The 22,494-nt window shown below is 39.7% G+C and overlaps 1 protein-coding gene and 1 long non-coding RNA gene across 2 annotated transcripts in view; one reads left to right on the forward strand and one right to left on the reverse strand.

Moving 5' to 3' along the window:
* Positions 1 to 22,494, forward strand: part of RAB18 (RAB18, member RAS oncogene family) — a 539,744-nt gene that overhangs the window by 4,569 nt on the left and 512,681 nt on the right. The window lies entirely within an intron of this gene.
* Positions 18,685 to 21,728, reverse strand: LOC126962892 (uncharacterized). Its single transcript, XR_007728848.1, has 2 exons — positions 21,628 to 21,728; positions 18,685 to 19,105 (listed from the first exon to the last, which is right to left on the reverse strand). It is a non-coding gene; the product is annotated as an uncharacterized LOC126962892 (long non-coding RNA).

Consider the following 22,494-nt stretch of genomic DNA (forward strand, 5'->3'; position numbering starts at 1 on the left):
TAGTAAAAAATATACACATTATCCTTGAGGAATAATGTGCATATGTGTATATTTTTAACTATGCAACCATGACAAAGGATGAGTTCATGTCCTTTGCAGGGACATGAATGAAGCTGGAAACCGTCATTCTCAGCAAACTAACACAGTAACAGAAAACCAAACACCGCATGCTCTCACTCCTAAGTGGGAGTTGAACAATGAGAACACATGGACACAGGGAGGGGAACATCACACACCAGGGCCTGTCGGGGATTTTGGGGCTAGAGGAGGGATAGCGTTAGGAGAAATACCTAATGTAGACGGTGGGTTGATGGGTGCAGCAAACCACCATGGCACGTGTATAACCACGTAAGAAATCTGCACGTTCTGCACACGTACCCCAGAACTTTAAGCATAATTCTATGTCTATATATATATATACACATTAACGTGTGTGTGTATCGGTTTACTTCTAGTTATATTTTGGCTGTCACCCTCTATGTGTAAAACACTCTGACAGACTCAGCCACACTGTTTCTCCCGATCAGCGGTTTTAAAACCCTGGGCTCCCACCCAGTGCTGATCTTCTGGTCCAGCGGGAAGATGCAGCTGCACACGGGACTTCCAGCGCCAGGACCGTTTCCTCCCTTCGTGGCTGGGAGAAGTCAGTCTCCCACCAAAGGACAGGTCAGAGAGCGTTGCCTGGATGTTTTAGGGAAAACAGATTTCAAAAGACTGTGGGACCCAGTACAGTTCATTGGTGTTTCATTCCAGTCCTGTCTCGCTGCTACCTGCCTGAGCTTCTGAGAACAGATGGGGATACTATTGGCTAGCACAGTGAAGTAAATACACATATTTCATCTCACTTTTTTTTTTTTTTTTGAGACGAAGTCTCGCTCTGTCGCCCAGGCTGGAGTGCAGCGGCCGGATCTCAGCTCACAGGAAGCTCCGCCTCCCGGGTTTACGCCATTCTCCTGCCTCAGCCTCCCGAGTAGCTGGGACTACAGGCGCCCGCCACCACGGCTGGCTAGTTTTTTGTATTTTTTAGTAGAGACGGGGTTTCACCGTGTTAGCCAGGATGGTCTCGATCTCCTGACCTCGTGATCCGCCGGTCTCGGCCTCCCAAAGTGCTGGGATTACAGGCTTGAGCCACCGCGCCCGGCCATCTCACTTTTAAAGGAACCTCTACCATCTACCCTCTCTGAGGGCTGTTGGCTGTAAAGTATGAGCTCTATAACAAGACCTCATTTGCAAGCCAGGCCTTCTCTTCTCTCTTATAGCCTGCCTTGCCACCATAACCTGATTTTGCCATAACTTGTTTCCGGCCATGCTCTGAGCCCCCATTTTTTCTGTGGTCTCCAGGTGGTAGCTATGCTGCTAAAGCACTGTTGGAGGTTGGAGTCATCACTTTGTGGTTCTCCCTTGTGCGCATCAATAACCCTGCATGCCATTTCTCCTATTAATCTGCATTTGGCCAGTCGATTTTTCAGTGAAACTTTAGACCGCAAAGGGGAAGTGTTCCCTTGTCCTCTATCATTTTGTGGCTATGAGCAGAATACCAAAGCCTGCTCTTCCAGAAGCTGCAGCCAAAGGAATCCAGGACCAGAGCAGCTGGCAGAAGAGTAAGAAATTCTTACCAGCCAGGCTGCTGGCCTCTGTGTGGACTCTGTTTGAGCAGATGGTGAAAATTGTTGTATTTTCTTTCTCCATAAAATCTTGATTAGTGGAAGAAAAAGATTTGTGTGACTAGTCATACATGTAGTGACTCTTGTGTAGTCTTTGGCATGAATAATCACGTTGTTTGATCCCTTTTCCTCCTAGAAATAGTCTCTCACTCTCTCGCTGTCTTTCTGGGTTGTGCTGTCATAAAGCAGGACACCTCAGAATAGAACAGGGGTTCCGAACCCCTAGAAACCCAATTTCGAGCCACCTCTCTGAAGACAGGTCGGATTTATGGCTCTGATCAGACTGGTGTCTATTCAGGGAAACTTTACTATTTGTTCCCCAAATAAAACCACATGAAGCTCCCCTCTGACCTTGTTTCATGTCCTTGAGAGCTTGGCTTTTAACCAAGTGGGAGCATTCTTGGTCGCTACCATCTGAGAAGTGTGATATTTGGGTCACATCCAGTGGCCAGTCTAAAACTGGCTGGGGACCTCAGACATGTAAGATTTTAGGAAGCACATTTTTTGTTCCTATTGTGTCACGCTTTCAGGAGAGTTTGTCTTAAGAAGTCCTATCCCTATGGGCTTTTTTCATATCAACTCTTGTTGCCTAATTAGTCCTGGAAAAGTACACATTCAGGAGGGCCTCCCTGCTATCACAGATTAAGGCATCCGTGATTGGCAGTCCCCCACTAATTTGTGGGTTACTTGAGGTACTGTATGCACAAACACCATCCTTAACCATCTGTGGCAACAAGAGCTCTTGCCATCTTAAGCCTATTTCGAAGAGTAAAGTTTTTGAGGATCACTGGGGCTGCCTCATTTATGCTGTCTCCAGGAATACCTTTTGTTTATATGGTTAAAGTTTTTCTAAACCTGTAAAATTGCCTTGTGGGCTTTTCATGAACAGGCCTGTTGGACTGAGTCATGATTGAAATAAGTTCACCATTGGAAATTCTAATCATTAGTGGTTAGAAAACCGATCCTTCATGTCAGAAAGACTCCTAAATTTAGAAAAAGAGGTCTCTTATTCTAAACAATTGCCTCATTTGTATTTATGGAAAGATTAATTTAAAATAAAGACTCATGGTGGTTTCATGACTAGCCTTAGAAATTCTTTTGACAAAATTAAAACACGAAAATCTGGCCTAAAGCAAAGTTTAAAGTTGTTGTATGCTCCGAGTGCCTGCTGTGACTCTTCTGCAGAATTTGCAGTGCCGGCCACTCCACCTCGCAGTCTGGTTAAAATTCCAGACTTCCACTGCCATAGCCTGGGTTTGATTCCTGGTGGGGAATTAGTCACTTTGGTTGGATATTTGTGTGACTTTTATCTTTTGGGGGACCATTTGTTACCCATCCTTTTCCCTCCAATGGATATATACATACACACACACACACACACACACACACACACACACACACATGTTTATTTCAGGTTCAGTGTGTGCATGTGCTGTTTTGCTACATGGGTGAATTGTATGTCACTGGGGTTTGGTATGCAAATGATTTCATCACCCAGGTAGTGAGCACAGGTAGTTTCTTTAACCCTCACCATTGTCCGCCCCCACTCCCTTTTCCAAGTAGGTCCCAGTGTCTATTGTTCCCGTCTTTTTATTTCTCGTCTTTTTCTGTCTGTGGGGCACACGGGGATTTAGGGCCTTCGTGTGTAGACGGTCAGCTGAGAAGTTGACACCCTAGAGAATACGGCTGAACCAATGTGAGTTGTATCCTATTTGCAGGTAGCAAAACTTTCCTTTCCTTGAGCTGTCTTTGGGGTGATTCTGGATCTTGTGAGGACTGGTCTGCACCTCTTTGGAGATTCCACGTGCAACCTCAATTAAGCTATAACCTTGGTTAAGGTTTACTGAATTTGGTGAGTCACTTGAAAGAGTTCCATTGGCTTAAAAAGATTCAAAGCCAGGAATATTAGCTGCCCGCTCTCGCTAAAAATACAGGCAGTAACAAACGCTGGCGAGGATGTGGAGGACAGGAAACCCCGGACACTGTTGGTGGGAATGTAGTTTAGTACAATCACTGTGGAGAACAGTTTGGAGGTTCCTCAAAAAACAAAAAATTGAGCTATCATATGAATCAGCTATCCCACTGCTTGGTATACATCTAAAAGACAGGAAATCAGTATATCACTCCTATGTTGTAGGACTGTTTACAATAGCTAAGACTTAAAAGCAACCTAAGAGTCTATTAGCAGATGAATGGATAAAAAAAATGTGGTACTTATACAAAACAGACTACTATTCAGCCTTAAAAAGAATGAGATCCTGTCATTTGCAGCAACATGGTTGGACCTGAAAATAATTAAGTGAAATAAGCCAGGCACAGAAAGACAAACATCACATGTTCTCACTTATTTGTGGGATCTAAAAATCAAAACAACTGAACTCATAAACAGAGAGCAGAGAAGGATGGTTACCAGAGACTGGGAACGGCAGTGGAGAGCTTGGGAGGTGGGCATGGTTAATGGGTAAAAAAAAAGTTCAGAAAAATAAATAAGACTTACTATTTGATAGCACATCAGGGTGACTATAGTCAATAATAACTTAGTTGTACATTTTTAAATGACTTAAAGAGTGTGACTGAATTGTTTGTAACCCAAAGGATAAATGCTTGAGGGAATGGATACCCCATTCTCCACGATGTGCTTATTTCACATTGCACATCATCAACACATCTCATGAATCTTATAAATGTATACACCTATTGTGCACCCACAAAAGTTAAAAATGAAAAATAATAAAATAAAAATAGTCTAATCATAATTTGCGGACACCTGTTGTTCTCTGTCACCACTAAATCACTGTCTCCACTAAATACAAAGTATATACAAAGTAGGTATAAAGCTTATACGTATTTGCTATTTCTGAATAAAACAAAATCAGTCAATTAGCAACATCTTATAAATTATTACAGGGATGGAAGTATTTTAGAAATACCTCTACTAATCCTAGAAATGTTCCAACTCTTGTAGAAAGATAGAACAGCTATCAGATTAATTTTCAAATTATACTACAGAACCTTCAGAAAACATTTATTTCCTTTATTTATTTATTTATTTATTTATTTATTTATTTGAGATGGAGTCTTGCTCCATTGCCCAGGCTGGAGTGCAATGGTGTGATCTCGGCTCACCGCAACCTCCACCTCCCGGGTTCATGTGATTCTCTGGCCTCAGCCTCCTGATCTCTGGCCTCAGCCTCCTGAGTAGCTTGGATTATAGGCACGCACCACCACATCCGGCTAACTTTTTGTATTTTTAGTAGAGACGGGGTTTCACTATGTTGGCCAGACTGGTCTCAAACTCCTGACCTCGTGATCTGCCCTCCTCGGCCTCCCAAATTGTTGGGATTACAGGTGTAAGCCCCACACCCAGCCAGAAAACAAATTTTATGGCTTCATACATCAAAATTCAACAATGATGAACAGTGAGAATTACATATAGTTAATTTAGGAACACTTATGGATTGATTTATGGTCTTGGACATTCATTATTTTCCCACAAGTTAAGCTCATGACTCAGTAATTATTTCCTTTTTCATGCATAGATTTGGCCCTGGTCAGTTTGTGACCCAGAGCTTTTTTTTTTCCCCAGGAATGAGCACTTATTCTGCCTATTGATCCACAGACAATAGACTCTGCTCACAGATTGAAACATAAAATACTCGCCTCATTTCTTTCTGCTACTGGGACAATGGGCTCGGGTTTATGTTCACAACAGCCAATGAGTGCATAAAGGTCTGAGATAAGGGCTTGTGATCCTGTGACTTTACTTCCCCCGAGAAATGCAATTGTCATCTCACCAAGAACAGTACATATTTGATGAGTTAAAGTTATTTCGGAATAACTTTGTCTTAGTTTCCAATTACCAGAAAAATGACAACTTTCTACCAAGCACCTTCAAAGACAAGAAAATGGCAGAGGCTCTGTTTTTGCATGATCCCTGGAGGCAGACAGGGGTTCACATGGAGAGAACAGCACATGCTGAGTCTGAGACATAGGAGACTGACAGCAAAGCACATGTGACTTACCGGATTCCGCGCTTCCCTGAGATCTGCCTCTGCTGAAAATCTGATTTTCAGTTAACCCCCAAATTCCTGAGCCAAACTATTAGTGAATTGTATGTAAATAGATGGGACCACACAAAGACCTTGAGAGGGAGGTGTCAACAGGTTACAGTGGAGAGAAGAACTTAAAGACAAATATTAAAATGAAAAACAGGGACAAAATAGTGTGCTTCAATGCAAATTAACATTAAACTGTGGCTCATATATAGTCTAAGAAATGTATTTTAAGATCATTTACCCCATATAGATAGACATGCTGAATTAAGTAATATTCATAGAAGAAACAGGACATTTATTAAATATTTGTTTTCCACACAAGAAAGCACCAAATTTATATTGTCCAGAAGAAAATTTTATTCATGAACTTATTAATATACCAATATGCTTAAACTAATAGTTATAAAGTAACCAATTTTCCCAATAGTTTTAGAAAGGATATATAAAAGTGATATAACTTTGTTTGATGCTGTATAGAATACTGTAGATAGTTAGAGCATATTAATATGAAAGTAAAATTTTTGAATGTTAAAAACCATTGTGCCAACCCATTAAAGTACTAGATCATTAGGAAGTCCATTTATGCCAGAAACGCAAGTAAGAGTCATGGCATTAGGAAATTCATTAACACAATAAATTACATTAATTGAACTAATGAGAGTGTCTTGTGTTCATGTTCATAGATGGAAAACAGATAATGCCAACATTTAAAAGAAAATTATTTTAAATGATTCAATTAGTATTGAATTGGTGCAAAATATTTCTTTAAAACATAAAAATAGATTTGTATAAATGAAAAATTAAGACATTACATGATTAGGCAGGATAAGCATTGTTAAGACATCAAAGGTACTTTAATTAATAAGTTGATTTTATGGTTGCATAGTATTCCATGGAGTATATGTACCTTTACAAGGGCGTGGATGGAGGTGGAGACCATTATCCTTAGCAAAGGAAGGCAGGAACAGAAAACCAAATACAGCATGTTCTCACTTGTAAGTGGGAGCTAAATGATGAGAACACATGGACACATAAAGGGAAACACACACACTGGGCCTGTCGGAGGGTGAAAGGTGGGAGGAGAGAGAGGATCAGGAAAAATAACTACTGGACACTAGGCTTAACACCTGGGTGATGAAATAGTCTGTACAACAGCCCCGCCCCGCCGACAGACATTTACCTGTGCAACAAACCTGCACATCCTGCACGTGTACCCCTGAGATTAAAATAAAAGTTAAAAAAATAAAGAAAAGAAAAAAGTTGATTTTAACTCCAATTAACTTACAATTTTATCATAAAGAAGAGCAAACAAATTAAAATATCCATGAAAAATCTGAAAATTAAAAGAGAGTGACTTGTCCTTTAAAATATTGTAAAGACTTGGAAATTAAAATCGTGCTGTCTTGGAGGCCGAAGCGGGCAGATCATGAGGTCGGGAGATCGAGACCTTCCTGGCTGACACAGTGAAACCCCGTCTCTACTAAGAATACAAAAAAATTAGCAGGACGTCGTGACAGGCGCCTGTAGTCCCAGTTACTTGGGAGGCTGAGGCAGGAGAATGGCGTGAACCCGGGAGGCAGAGTTTGCAGTGACCCGAGATCGCACCACTGCACTCCAGCCTGGGCAACAGAGCGAGACTCCGCCTCAAAAAAAAAAAAAAAATTGTGTTGTGTTGTTTCATCATTAGTCTGAAAGACCAATGGAATACAACATTGAAAAATGGAATAAAACATATATGAAAATGTGCAATAAAAGCAGGAGTGTAGAAAGAAGAGACGAAAGCTTGCTGAGTCTCACTGGGCACTGAAGCTCACAGACAGGCAGCAGGCTTTGTTTCTCACACATGTGCTTTCTGCAAGTCTGGTATTGCCACATGTGCAGGAAGGACATTGAACATTTGAGCAAGAACATTTTTGTGCTAATATCTGATTCATGTGACTTTTTCTGCCTCAATATTCATTGTAACCTGTTCTCATAGCCCACAGTATGTTTCCTGCTGAGCTGAGATGTTACTGCCATTAATAAAGCTGTATTACCTGCAACTGTCCCCTTTTTATGTTTGGGAACCTTGAGAACAGTCACACATGATTGTGGTAATTCTTTGTGTCACTTGCCTGGTGAAAGACTATCGGGGGGGCTCCTCTCCACACTGGGCCCACAGGGGGAAAAAGCTTGTGGAGAGTTCTGGGACAGAACACTGCATGGGTCACTTCAAGGTACAATGCTCTTAAACTGTACCCCAAACTGATGCAGACAGAAAGTTCCACAAACCTTCAGAAAAAGAGAAAAAAAAAAAAAACATGTTTGGAAAGAGGAATCATCTTTGGTTGTGAAAAACACTGTCTTTTTCAGAGGATGTACTAAAATCAAAACTAACAGATGATCTATGTCTGGAATAAAAGTCATTATTTGTTAACAGATGCTGGTGAGGCTGCAAAGGAAACTCCTGTTCACTGTCACTGGGAATGCAAATTAGGTCAGCCACTGTGGAAAGCAGTTTGGAGATTTCTCAAAAAAATGTAAAACAGAGCTACTAATTGACGCAGCAATCTCATTACTGGGAATACACCCAAAAGAAAATACAACATTCTACCAAAAAGACACACGTAAACCTGCACACGTGGCACTTCTATCTAATATAAAAGTTGGCATTATTTTAAAAAGTGTTTGTGAAAAAATTTCACCCATGGTAGGGATGAAGAAGAACATTCTTGCTAAGGTCAAGAGCTACACCACACCTAATGGCAGCCCCGGGGGCAGGGCTGGGAAAGCCAGCAGCACCAGCGTCCTGGGCGCATGCCAGCAGGTGTTGGCTGAAGCAACAGGTGCCCTGGGGAAATGGAAAGGAGTTACTTAGACACAGTTGCTGATTCTTGAATTTCCTATTTTTCCCAGAATGTCTTTATCATTTTCTTGCCCTCCTGTCTATGTTTAGACACATGGCCCTCAGAGGTGACTTGTTGGCTGCAGAATGAGGAATTCATCACTGTCCTTTGGTCAAGGTAGAGAGAGTTATGTGATTTCATAAACTGTCCATATCTGATGATGGAAATAAAAAAGAACTGAACAGTTAGAGAAGATACATTATATTCAAGAATAGAATAACTCAATATCATCAGGATGTCAGTTCTTCCCAGGGTACAGATTCAATGCACTTCTAATCAAAATGGAAGCAAATTATTTTATGGATATAGAAAAAGTAATTCTAAAACTTATATGGAGAAGAAAAAAACCTTGAATAGCTAACACAATAGTGAAGGAGAACAAAGCTGGAGGACAGACAGGCACTACTCAACTTCAAGACTTACTGAAAAGCTACGGTAATCAAGGCAGTATCATACTGATGAAAGAATAGACAGGTTAATGAAACAAGACAGAGAGTTTAGAAATAGAGACACATCAATATACTTAATTAATCTTTGATGAAAAAGTAAAGGCAATATGATGAAACAAAGATTGGTTTCTTCAGAAAGTGGTGCTGGAATAACTGAATATCCACATGTAAAAAAAATGAATCAGATCTTACTCCCTCACCAAAATTAACTCAAAATGAATCACAGACCTAAATGTCAAATACAAAATATAAAACTTCTGGAAAATAACAGGAGAAAATCTAGACTCTCTTGGATTTGATTATGTCTAGAAAAAAACGCCGAAGTTACAATACATAAAAGAAATAATATGACAAGCTGGACTTGATTAAAATGTCACATTTTTGTTGTGTTAAGCCACTGAAATGGAAGACAAGCCACAGACTGGAAGAAAATATTTGCAGAAACATATTTGAATAATGAATTTTATCCAAAATATACCAATATTCTTAAAACTTAATAGTAAGAAACAAACAACCCCATTAAAAAGTGAGCTAAAGACTGTAGCAGGCATCTCACAAAATAAAATATACAAATAAGAAATAAGCGTTTGGAATGATGCTCCATATAATGATCCTTAGGGAAATGCAGTAGTGAGCTCCTGCTGCACATCTATTGGAATGACCAAAAGCAAGAACATGGTCACCCACTTTAATCACATGGTCCCCATCACATAATTAGAGGGTGCTGTGGGCTTTAACTCTGCAAGCTTGGTGTGTAAAGAGTTCGACATAGATATGATATAGTGACTAGAAGTCTTTTATTTATTTATTTTGAGAGAAATTCTGTTGCCCAGGCTTGGAGTGCAGGAGCACAAATAACCAAATAATAACCCAAATCCAGAAGACTGAAAACGTCAAATGCTGTCAAGGCTGTGAAGCAACAGGACCTCTCATTCCTTGTTTGTGGCACAATCACAGATCACTGTACTCACGAACTCCCGGGCCCAAGTGATCCTCCCACAATCAGTCTCCCAAGTAGCTGGGGCCACAGGCGGGCACCACCATGCCTGGCTGATTTGCATTTTTGTAGAGATGAAGTTTCCCTGTGTTGTCTAAGCTGGTCTCAAACTCCTGGGATCAAAGGATCCTCCTATCTCGGTCTCCCAAAGCACTGGAAGTACAGGCGTGAGGCACTGCACCCAGCCTGGCAGTAAGTATTTTTACTGTGACTTTTAAAAATATTCTATTGTAACTTAAAAAAACTCATGCTGACATTTATCTTTAATGGATCCAATTACTTATTTATAGTAATCAAGGAATCTTTCTGATACCGTTCAGTTTCCAAACTGTACCACGTAGCATATAGGTTTTTTGGTTTTTTTTTGCACTTATTATTTCGATATGATGTAGTTTTTAGGAGAGAGCTTTTTCTCAGTTTCTCTTCTTGGTTCTTTACACCAGAATAATATTAGGAATTGTGAAAACCTATTTGGGCATGGCAGTGCATGGTAGTTCCAGTTACTAGGGAGGCTGAGGCAGGAGGACTGCTTGAGCCCAAGAGTTTGAGACCAGTGTGGGCAACATAGCGAAACTTTATCTCTAATTTTAAAAAATAACTGAAAAAATTTAGAATTCTAAATTCTCTTTCTAAGAATCTGTATTACTAAGGGATGCCAGTGTGTTTTCTAAGTTATTTCTTTAAAAGTATACTTTAAACTCTTCATCTAAATGAAGAATGCAGTTCTGGAAGTGGACACTCTTAATAAGTATATGGTAAGATTTTAATTTCAGAATTTTTAAATTGTGGTTTTTAAACATATTGTTCAAAGGTTTTTGATCACATTTGAAAATTTTAAATTTCAAAAGATTTTGTATTTAGTTGTTTAAATAATCGTTTTGAAGCTCTTGCATCACTATGAGATACTAGAGGTTAGAAAACATACTTGTGTTCATTGTAGAGTACCGAGAATACAGTCTTGTCTATAAAAAGCATTTTAAGAGGTTTTCAATGTGAATAAATAAGCAGACAAATGAATTTTTATGTAATGGAATGTTACAAGTAAGATAATATGCATAATATATCTAATAATGAAATCTAATGCATTTCTAAAACATGACTTAAATTTATAGTTTCTTGTAATGTTTAGAATGCATAAATTCAGGTGAGTTATGTTGAGAAAATATGTCTTAAATAAGAAGACAATAAATCAGAGATACGTAGTAAATAGGAAAGAAGGTTACTCTATATTTTCTAGTATCCTCCAAGTGGAGTTTAGATTTTAAAAATTTTAATATATTTTAGTCTCAACGCATGCTCTATTAAACATATTTTCAAGCAATATATTACTCTTTAGAATTCTGATTACCAATACTTTCTTCAGGTGAAAAGTTTATAAGACATTCGTTTTTCCTCTTTCTGTAGTAAGAATGTTCCAGCTTTTAGGTAGTGGCTGAAGGCCATGTTTAACTAACTGAATGTCTTTTCATATAATAATAAAAGTTTTATTACACAGGTATTAACAAAATAACTAATCGCAGTGTAAATACTCATCAGCATGATAGGAATGTATTATGAACAAAAGTCTCTATTATGTATATTTCATCACATATGTTATAGCAGTTGCTTTTCCTCTTCTTTCATGACTGAAGCTCATACTTGATTGACCGGTCATGTCTCTTGTTTGTTTCTCCCTCCTCCTTCACCTTTTTTTGTTTGTTTGTTTGTTTTGAGACGGAGTCTCGCTCTGTCGCCCAGGCTGGAGTGCAGTGGCCGGATCCCAGCTCACTGCAAGCTCCACCCACTGGGTTCACGCCATTCTGCCTCAGCCTCCCGAGTAGCTGGGACTACAGGCGCCCGTCACCTCGCCCGGCTAGTTTTTTTGTATTTTTTTTTAGTAGAGACGGGGTTTCACCGGGTTAGCTAGGATGGTCTTGATTTCCTGACCTCGTGATCCGCGCGTCTCGGCCTCCCAAAGTGCTGGGATTACAGGCTTGAGCCACCGCGCCTGGCCTCCTTCACCTTTTTAAAAATTATTTACCCTAGACTTTTTTCCTCACACAATACATTTCTTCAGTGTCTGTTTTTTAGGCTATCACTGTCTCAGTTGTCACCATATTTAGTTACAGTTTTCTATTTAGTTTCTATGTATGGTTTTCAGTAATCAATCATTGCGCGCCCCCCCACCCCATTATTCTCTTTCTCTCTGTTTTTTGGAAGAAGCAGAATTTATACAATTATTTATACTTAGCTATTTGACACATAGAATAGAAACAACCTATACTATTTCAATGCAAACCCATTTAAATACGGTACTATTAAAAACTAAAATCTCACATTTTCCACACAAGAGGTAATAAACCTGTAAATCGTGAAGAGATATTTCAAAATATAACATGCAATTTAAATTTTTTAATCTTAATTATTTCTACAATACTATAAGCTACGTAAGGGTAAATTTTTGTCTTAGGTTATTTTGGCCAAAAAATGATCTAAAGGATGCCACCATATTTGTATAATAATCAATTAGAAGAAGGGGATGAAAGGAAATAATTCAATACAGAAAAGTAAGATAAACATAGAGACTACATAAGAGTCAAGATAAGACTCTTATTATATTATTATATAAGATTATTGTAAATATTATATAAGATTATATATTATATATATAGACATTATATATATTATATAAGATTATTATAACAACACAGCGAAAATAGTGGTTTAAACGAGAGCAGGAACTCTCTAGAATAAAAGCTATGATATAAATTATTTAAAATAAAAATTAAGAAAAGATAGCCAAGTAATAAAATACTGCTCAGATGTTTTTGAGTGACTTATAGCTGATTTTAATAAAAAGCTGAAAGAAAATATAAGGACGACTATAGGTAAGAGCAATTTGTTGTACTCTTTAAAATACCTAGGAAAGGCTGGGCGCGCTGGCTCACGCCTGTAATCCCAGCACTCTGGGAGGTCGAGGTGGGCAGATCACGAGGTCAGGAGATCGAGACCATCCTGGCTAACACGGTAAAACCCCCTCTCTACTAAAAACACAAAAAATTAGCCAGGCGTGGTGATGGGTGCCTGTAGTCCCAACTACTTGGGAGGCTGAGGTGGGAGAATGGCGTGAACCTGGGGGGGTGGAGGTTGCAGTGAGAGGAAATGGAGCCACTGCACTCCAACCTGGGCAACAGAGCGAGACTCCATCTCAAAAAAAAAAAAAAGGAAAGAAAAAAAGCCTCATAATTCTATAATTAGGTAAGCATTTCTCTTGTACAATTAAAAGTTTCAAGGTTAATTTTTATAAAAGTCCTCTTCCAGAATCTTGGTATTTTAGAATTAAATGTTTTCATTCAATTCAAAGATATATATTGCAAAAATATTTCAGAAATATTTACCTATGTAAATAAAATTATATTCTTGAAACAAATGTAGAAATATGTATTGAAAAACTTAATCCCATTTTTTTCTCTTCTTTGATTTCATTTTCAAAATATCAGCATTCTGCATAGGTTTGTGTTATTTAATTCTACCCATTTAGTCTATCTTATAAATGTTTATCTTCTTATCACCATGTAATTCTCCTGATGTAGGTCATCTACTCGCACTCCAAATGTATTTATTCAGCTCTTTCTTCCAAGCCCCTTGGATCCCTCAAATTTTATAGGTCTCAAACTGAAAACATTTTTATTCTTTTCCTGACTCTAACCTGTCATGTGGTTTCCCCACCCTAGTAAATAACACCTAGGAAGTAGCCGTGAAACACTCAAGCACTTCAACCTGCCCTCAGCCCTCCTCCAGGTCACCAATCCAGTCACACACCAAATTGTGTACTTTCTACCTTCTTATAATCTTCCATCTCTCATTAGCATAACTGACTCTCTACCTATAATTTTGACATACTCCTTTCTAGTTTTGCCCCATCTCCCCATGTTCCTCTATCTTTACACTGCTAGAAGTGTCACCTTTCTAAAATATATTTGTAATAATGTAACTCATCTACATATGGAGTGGATACCCGTCACATGAAAGGGTAAGTTCACATTCCAGTGTGACACATATCTTATATGGTGTGGTTCCATTTTATCTCTTCATCTCATTTCCTCCGACTGTGTTCCAGTTTTACCACATCTCTTTGGCACCCCTCATTTGCAATGTTGTTTCATGCCTTATTATTTTACACATGCTATTGCACCTAGACTTTGTGTCCTGACTCTGCACTTTTTCTGTCCTTCCAAATATGGCCCAATTATGGTAGCATTTTCTATGCTTTTCAGGTAAAACTGATTGTTCTCTCCTTTGTGCCCTTATGTATTTTATTGACTTAAATTGTAGAACTGGTGAATTACACCTTTTTCTGTTTTTATTTGTGTTCATATGTCTCTGCCATTTCTTGAATATAGGTCAGAATCTATCTTCTGTATATATTTTCTGCTTCTCCCAGGATAGTGCCTGTGATTTGATAGATACAATGTATGTGTGTGTGTGTTGTTTTGTCTTACTGACAAACTGAGTGAGTGAGTGAATAAATACATTTTTTTCTGAAGTTTTTTTTTTGTTGCTTTTGTTTTTTGTTTGTAATAGGAGGGAGCAACAAAGACAATAACTGGAAAACAAGAAAATGACATTGGCATTATTGAACGAGCTCCACAAAATCAAGCAAGCAATGACAATTTTATTTTTTTATACCAAAATAATAGAAGTGGTAAGTCAGTGAATATCTCTGAAAATATTTTTATGCTTAAACGCTATTATTTAGAAAATAACTTTATAGACCCAAATATAATGTCTACTTAAAAAAAATACTTTTTGCTATCTTTTTCCATACTATCAATTCTTTTTCCTGAACCTGCTTCAATCCTGAAATTCTATTTTTGCTATTACTGTTATTTTATTGAAATATTCATAAATGGATATAGTATATATTTTTACAATTTACAGTAAAAAATGTTCTCATATATGTGTCTGTGAATAACATTTTGTAGATAAGATGCCCACATCAGAATCAGGACAAAAAGAAGATACGAAATGACCTTCAAATACTGAGGTACAGTGTATTGTTGTTGTTGTTGTTGTTGCTGTTGTTATTTTAAAACATAAGTAATGAGTCATGTTAAAACATAAAAAGATGATTTGACTTTATTCTGTCACCTCTGCATGTGTCATAAGAAATTATTTTCAGACATTTATCAGAACATACTTTATAATCATGTGCCAACTAGATAACTATTGCATAGTGCAATTCTGCTAATTTGTAGGATTAATTTAAGAAGCCAGTGTAGAATAGTGCGAAAGAAAATAAGGCTTAGAAGTCACTAGGAATCTATTTGAGTTCTGAAGTTAAGTTTGTCTAAAAACTAAAGAATTTCTCTGCATTCACCTATGGGCAAATATATGATTCTGTGTATCTCCAGATTTACGAAAGCTCTAATTGGATTCAGAGAGAAAGAGTTTAAATTGTAGTCTCAGTCTTGTACAACTTGGAACTTGAAAAGATAATGCTTGGGACTTGAAAGTATTGGTATATTTTGATTATCCAGTATACAGCTGAAGGAACATTTCAGGAGCTGGATAAACATGAGAAACAGGACACCTGTAAAACTATAATAATAACAATTCGGTTGAGTAGTGTTTTCATAAGTAGACATTCTTTTCACGAAGAGAACTCTTTGAGTCCTTTGTGGCAGCCAGGTTTGCAGCCACATAAATGTCAAATAATAATGATGGATTCCAAGGTCACAACGGTGGATGTGGAAGAGATAGGAAAGGCCTCACCACTTAGATAGAAGCAGCAGCTGCATAGTAGTAACAGCAATGAGTGGATGTCAAAAGATAAGTCTGTATTTTGGTTCTGCCACTTACTAGCTATGGGAACTTGGAACAAATCATTTAACCTAATCAAATACCAGTAACCTTATTTATAAAAATAGTGCTCGTATCTACCTCTTAGGTCTGCATGATGAAAAAATGTTGTAACAAATGTGAAAACACTTGTAAACTGAAAAGTCTGTATACAAATGTAAGACAAAATGATCAAAGTGGCATTGAAGTGAAGACAGTATTGGTAGGACAAGAATGGGGAGTAAGAACAGGCATGTGGATTTCTAATTGGGGGTAAGGGGATGATAACTTTCAGCAGGCTACTACTGAAGATTTTCCATAGAAATATAGCAGTCTGGAAAGGTAGACTTTTCTGATGAGATTTTAAATGTTTTGACCTGGAGTAATTTTTAAGATTGCAATTCTAACAGATTGGCTATAAAACAGATTTGTATGTGTTTTAAAAATTTATAGTAAGAGGCCGAGCACGGCGGCTCATACCTGTAATCCCAGCACTTTGGGAGGCCGAGGCGGGTGGATCACGAGGTCAGGAGATCGAGACCATAACACGGTGAAACCCCGTCTCTATTAAAAATACAAAAAATTAGCGGGGCGTGGTGGTGGGCGCCTGTAGTCCCAGTTGCTAGGAGTGAGGAGGTCTCAGCCTCAGCGGTGAGGAGGTCTAAAGCCTCAGCGGTGAGGAGGTCTAAGCCTCGGCGGTTTTGGAGAGTCACTGCTGCTAAAGAATCTATTTGGGATTGTAAAGTAAGGATAGATTTCGTTATTTCTTGCAAACTGTCTGAGAAATCCTTTGAGAGTATGTGGTAGTAAGATAATGAAGTAGATAAACCAGGTATTCCAGTTCCTGTAGCAGTAGCCATTCCTAACCCTGTAAGTAGGGGTATTAGTTGTATGGCTGGCGGACTTGAGCTTTAAGGAGTACTGATGAGGTCTGATTTCCTGGGGCAATATTAATGTTGGGACTTAGAAAGACTAAGGTGCAGGTGCCTGTCCAGTTAGTGGGGAGGCAGATATAGGTTGATGTTCCATATAAGAAGAATATGCCTTGGCTGGGTAGACAGAACTGGTTGTGTATGTTAAAAAGGTGTATGAGTTTGTTGTTTTCATTTTCCCATACTCCTAGAGTACTTGCCAAGGTAGCTCCGGTGAGCCACTGGAAAGGGGTGTTGGGAGCAAACTGAGTGGCTCCCTGTGTTCTATTTTCCCATTGGAGAAAAAAACGTTTTGTATCTACTAGGAACCATTTGAGAAAATGATTGAAAAGGGGATAAGAAGGCATTCACTAATGGTGGGGGCGCTGCTGCAGGGGGTCCAGGGGTGAATGGTCATGCAGGGAGTATGTTTGCCATTACAAAACCTGGACAAATAGCTAATGTCACAAATAGCTAATGCATGCTGGGCTTAATATTTAGGTGATGGGTTGATAGGTGCAGCAAACCATTATGGCACACGTTTACCTAAGTAACAAATCTGCACGTTCTGCATATGTATCCTGGAACTTAAAGTAAAATAATATTTAAAAAAAATTTTAAAAGAAAAACCATATTATTACTGTATCTGACATCAAAAGAACATAGTATACTAAAAGTAGAAAGTTACTGTTTGTGAGATAAAATTTAATGTAAAGCAAATTTACCTTCTATCCTATTTCAAGCATATGCTCAAATAAATTAAGAACACCTTGCCAGTTTTAATTACTAAATATTTTGGTTTTAAAACTAAATTTGTTTCATTTTAAATTTCCATTTAGCCTGCAGGGGTGTCCAATCTTTTGGCTTCCCTGGGACTCACATAAGATGCACTAACACTAGCAATAGCTGATCAGCTAAAAAAAAAAAAATGTGAAAATATCTCGTAATTTTTTTAAGAGCGTGTCTTGCCCTGTCGTCCAGGATTGAGTGCAGTAGCAAGATCTCAGCTCACTGCAGCCTCCACCTCCTGGGTTCAAAGGATTCTCTCACCTCAGCCTCTGGAGTTGCTGGGATTACAGGCATGCTCACTGCCCCTGGCTTGTTTTTGTATTTTTAGCACAGATAGGGTTTTGCCGTGTTGGCCAGGCTGGTCTTGAACTCCTGACCTCAAGTGATCTGCCAGCCTTGGCCTGCCAATAGTGCTGGGATTACAGGTGTGAGCCACCGCACCCTGCAAAGAGCTTACAATGTTTTAATATTTGTCGGGCAGCATTCGAAGTTGTCCTGGGCCGCGGGAGCCCATGGGTTGAGACAGCATGATCTACAGCTTACTCTTCCCCAGATATTAAAACATACCATTAATTACCTTCCTTAGTTTTAATAGCCTTTTAGCCTATGAGAAGCCAATTTGAAAGAGAAGAGATACAGGTAACAAGAGCCTAGGATAAACTGGGCATTAAATGTATCTCTGAGGGAAAATATTCCAGATTGAAATATACATCAATAAGATTGCTTTTACCTGCCCCTGCATTCTTATTTACAGGATACTTACAGCGCTGTAGTAACAGAGAATTCAAAAATTATCTGAATAACTGTTTTTTAAAATTACTGCTATTCAAGCATTAAAGAAGCAAAACCAAAACAGCTTGTGTCCAGGGCTCCAATCAATCAAGCGACGGGAATCTCAGAGCAAGGGAACAGGCTCTGCTTGTCATGTTTTCTCATTTTCCTCTCTCAATTTTCCTGAAAATTCTGAAGGTCGCAGAGGTAGAGATGAAAATCTAAGGTCACCAAGACTTAAGAAGGCATGGGATGGTGAAAGCTATTTTTAATTATAGTGTTGACCTCCAGATCTACTGGCCCCGTAATCTTTGTATAAATACAGTAGGAAGAACGTTTAACATTTATTCATTTGTTTTATTCATTTGTTGGTTCTGAACATTGATGCTTCGTGCCTGTTGGGAGGGTGGGGCATAGGAGGCCTCTTGACGACCGCTGGGGGAGCGGGCACGAAGTCCGGGGGCGGGCGGGCGGCTCCATGAAGTCCAGGGGCGGTGGCGGGAGCTCTGGATCCTGCAGCGGGAGTGGCGGCAGCTCTGGGTCGTCCAGTGGAGGCAGCGGTGGCAGTGGCGGCAGGAAGTCGTCGGGCGGGGCGGGGAAGCCCCCGCCGCCAGTGCTCTTGGCCTTGGGGGGCGTGACAGGGCTGCAGATGGTGTCCCAGGACCTCTGCACCAGAGCGGGGGGTGGGGCAGGCTGGACTTGGGGCCGTGTGGGGCCGGGGGTGCTCCTGGCTCCTGGTGGTTCCTGAGGGCTGGCTTCCTATCCTGCAACCCAGTGACAGCAGCATTCATTATTTTAAAATTTTTGAAATTTTAATTTATTGTTATTAATTAATGGACACAGGGTCTCACTCTGTCGCCCAGGCTGAGTGCAATGGCACAATCTGGGCCCACTGCAGCCTCCACCTCCTGAGCTCAAGCGAACCCTCCCACCTCAGTCTCCTGGGTAGCATTCTCTATTCTTGACAAAACAGCCCCAGTGGACAGGACCATGCCATAGATAGGTGAGTCTCTCTGCCCACTGGGGAGCCTCCGTCCCTCAGTCACTGAGAGCCCTGGTTGTTCATGAGCTCATCTTTGCTCTGGAATAGGGAAATGACTTTCAATGGCCTTTATTATTATTATTATTATTATTATTATTATTATTATTATTGAGATGGAGTCTTGCTCTGTTGCCCAGGCTGGAGTGCAGTGGTGCCATCTTGGCTCACTGCAACCTCCACCCCCTGGGTTCAGGCGATTCTCCTGCCTCAGCCTCCCAAGTAGCTGGGACTACAGGAGCTGGCCACCACGTCCTGCTAATTATTGTATTTTTAGTAGAGATGAGGTTTCATCATGTTGGTCAGACTGGTCTCGAACCCCAGACCTCATGATCTGCCTGCCTCTGCCTCCCAAAGTGCTGGGATTACAGGCATGAGCCACTGCGCCTTGTTTTTTTTTTTTTTTTTTTTGACAGGATCTCGCTGTGTCACCCAGGCTGGAGTGCAGTGGCGCAAGCTTGACTCACTGCAACTTCTGCCTCTAGGGCTCAATGATCCTCATGCCTCAGCCTCCCGAGTAGCTGGGATGAAAGCATGTGCCACCATGCCCAGTTAATTTTTGTATTTGTTGTAGAGATGGTTTTTTGCCATGTTGCTCAGACTTGTCTCCAACTCCTGGGCTCAAGTGATCTATCTACCTTGGCCTCCCAAAGTGCTGGAATTACAGGTGTGAGCCACCTCACCCAGACAGTTTACCTTTTCTCAACTGCATGAAAGTTGGCTGGTTCACCGGGTATAAAATGAGCCCAGTAGCCTCTATTATGACATGTGTCTCAGGTTGTGATGAGATCAAATGAGATACATATATGAGTTCTGAAAAGAAAAATCACCAGCGTGCTATTGGTAGAAACCAGAACGCCAAATGTGGCTGAAGTCTAATAGAGGTATAGCCCTTCCTCCACCAATACTCGAATAGATAAGGATAATTTGGGTGTATATAATGAAACGTCCCCAGGCAGCTGGATTGAATCCCTCTGTTTTAGTGATAATTATCATTCCAATTGACATTTCATCAGGGTTCCAGTTTATTTCTTCCTCTGCTTAATAGCCTCTTGACACTGAAAATTAAATTTGGAAGTTTTTTTTTTCTAACAGTGCCTTCTGATTTAGTTTCTATTTTAGTTTATTTCCTTAGCATGATAAGCTAATTAACTGGCGATGTACATTTTCCTTTTTAAAAAATCTCTGAACAGGCAGCTTGGGAATTGGTGTTCACATATAGTTAAGTGATTTCTATTCTGGGATTCTTTTATTTATTTCAGCATTTTTAAATGCTTTCCTTCGATTGGCATTATAGAAATAATGAAAATAATAATAGCTGAAAGTGCATTGCATGAAGAGATTGTCAGGCTTGAGAAGATAATGAAAACACTAAAGAAATAGAACTTTTACAGGCCTGCAGTGGTTGTCAAAATTATAAGAAGTTCAATAAATACCAAGATTTAGTTGTTTTCATGACTGGCCGATGGACAAAATGAAGGGGTGAAAGAAGTGAAAAATTGCTAAAGTGAAGCACCCTGCCTTTCCTAGCTGGGAGACATGCTGTTGTCACAGTTATTTCGGGTTGTTTTGAATCACACATGAGAAATATTCAACAGAATTTATACAGTCAACTGAGAGGTTTTGAACTAGATTAGTAACGAAATCATAATTATTAGCTATGATTTTAAGATAGATTTAAGTGAATCTTCATTGATCTATTTGGTTGAAAAAATGTTATGGAGGATGTCATCCCTATTGGCTATCATTTTACAACGTATTTTCTCCTTCATCACCCTGGGGATGTAGGTAGGACATCAGTGGGAACAATAAAAAATGCACATTTTTAGTGTAACCCTTTTTTATATTTGTTTCTTTTTTTTAAGACAAGGTCTTTATCATGTAGGCTGGGGTGCAGTGGTGTGATCACAGCTCACTGCAGCCTTGAAATCCTAGGCTCAAGCCATTCAGACACCTCAGCTACCCAAGTAGCTAGGACCACAGGTGCATGCCACCAAGCCTGGCTAGTTTTTTTATTTCTTGTAGAGATCAGCCCTCGTTCTGTTGCCCAGGCTGGTCTGGAACTCCGGAGCTCAAGCAATTATCCTGCTTCGGCCTCCCAAAGTGCTGGGATTACAGGCGTGAGCCACCGTACCCAGCCTGTTTTCTCTTTTTAAAAGAGCAGTTATTGGAACAATGTGAATGGTTGAGAACATGGGTTTTGGGGGACGGCTGACGGAATGTATGTCAGCTGCTTGCTGGTTTTACCTTGGATGTTTCAGCAAGTGTCTTGGCCTCTTGGAGAACAGCACTGACAGAATGTGCAGCCTGGGGCATCTGTCCATTGGGCTGGGCGGTGCCGTTTATAGGTCCTGAGAGGGAGGAAGCGAGAAAAGAAGAGCGAGCAAAGCATTTTCAACATTCTTGAAAGTTAATCTGAAAATAAAAGCAGTACGGCCGGGCGCGGTGGCTCAAGCCTGTAATCCCAGCACTTTGGGAGGCCGAGACGGGCGGATCACAAGGTCAGGAGATCGAGACCAGCCTGGCTAATACGGTGAAACCCCGTCTCTACTAAAAAAATACAAAAAACTAGCCGGGTGAGGTGGCGGGCGCCTGTAGTCCCAGCTACTCGGGAGGCTGAGGCAGGAGAATGGCGTAGACCCGGGAGGCGGAGCTTGCAGTGAGCTGAGATGCGGCCACTGCACTCCAGCCTGGGCGACAGAGCGAGACTCTGTATAAAAAAAAAAAAAAAAAAAAAAAAAAAAAAAAAAAAAAAAATAAAAGCAGTTTACATCTCTAAAGCAAAGAAAGATACTTGCCGGCTACTTCTTACAAAAATAAAAAATAAAAACAAAGCAAAGAAAGCAAATCACAGGCATGGCATGGTACACAAAACCTTACGAAAAATCTGAGGTTCTGTGACAAAACTGTATAGGAGATTCAGCAGAAGATTCAGGAAGATGAGTGCGGTATTTGATAAAGCTCACCGAGGAGGGTCTGGATTAACTGGGATCGTGGAGAGGAATAGTATGTTTTACTTTTGAAAACCTTTTGATAATTGAAGAATAAACCTTGAAAACCAATTTTCTTTCAAAAAAATTGTATTGTTGATTTCCCTAAAATGTATTTATCTAG

This window comes from Macaca thibetana, chromosome 9, assembly GCF_024542745.1.
Source record: "Macaca thibetana thibetana isolate TM-01 chromosome 9, ASM2454274v1, whole genome shotgun sequence".
NCBI lineage: Eukaryota > Metazoa > Chordata > Mammalia > Primates > Cercopithecidae > Macaca > Macaca thibetana.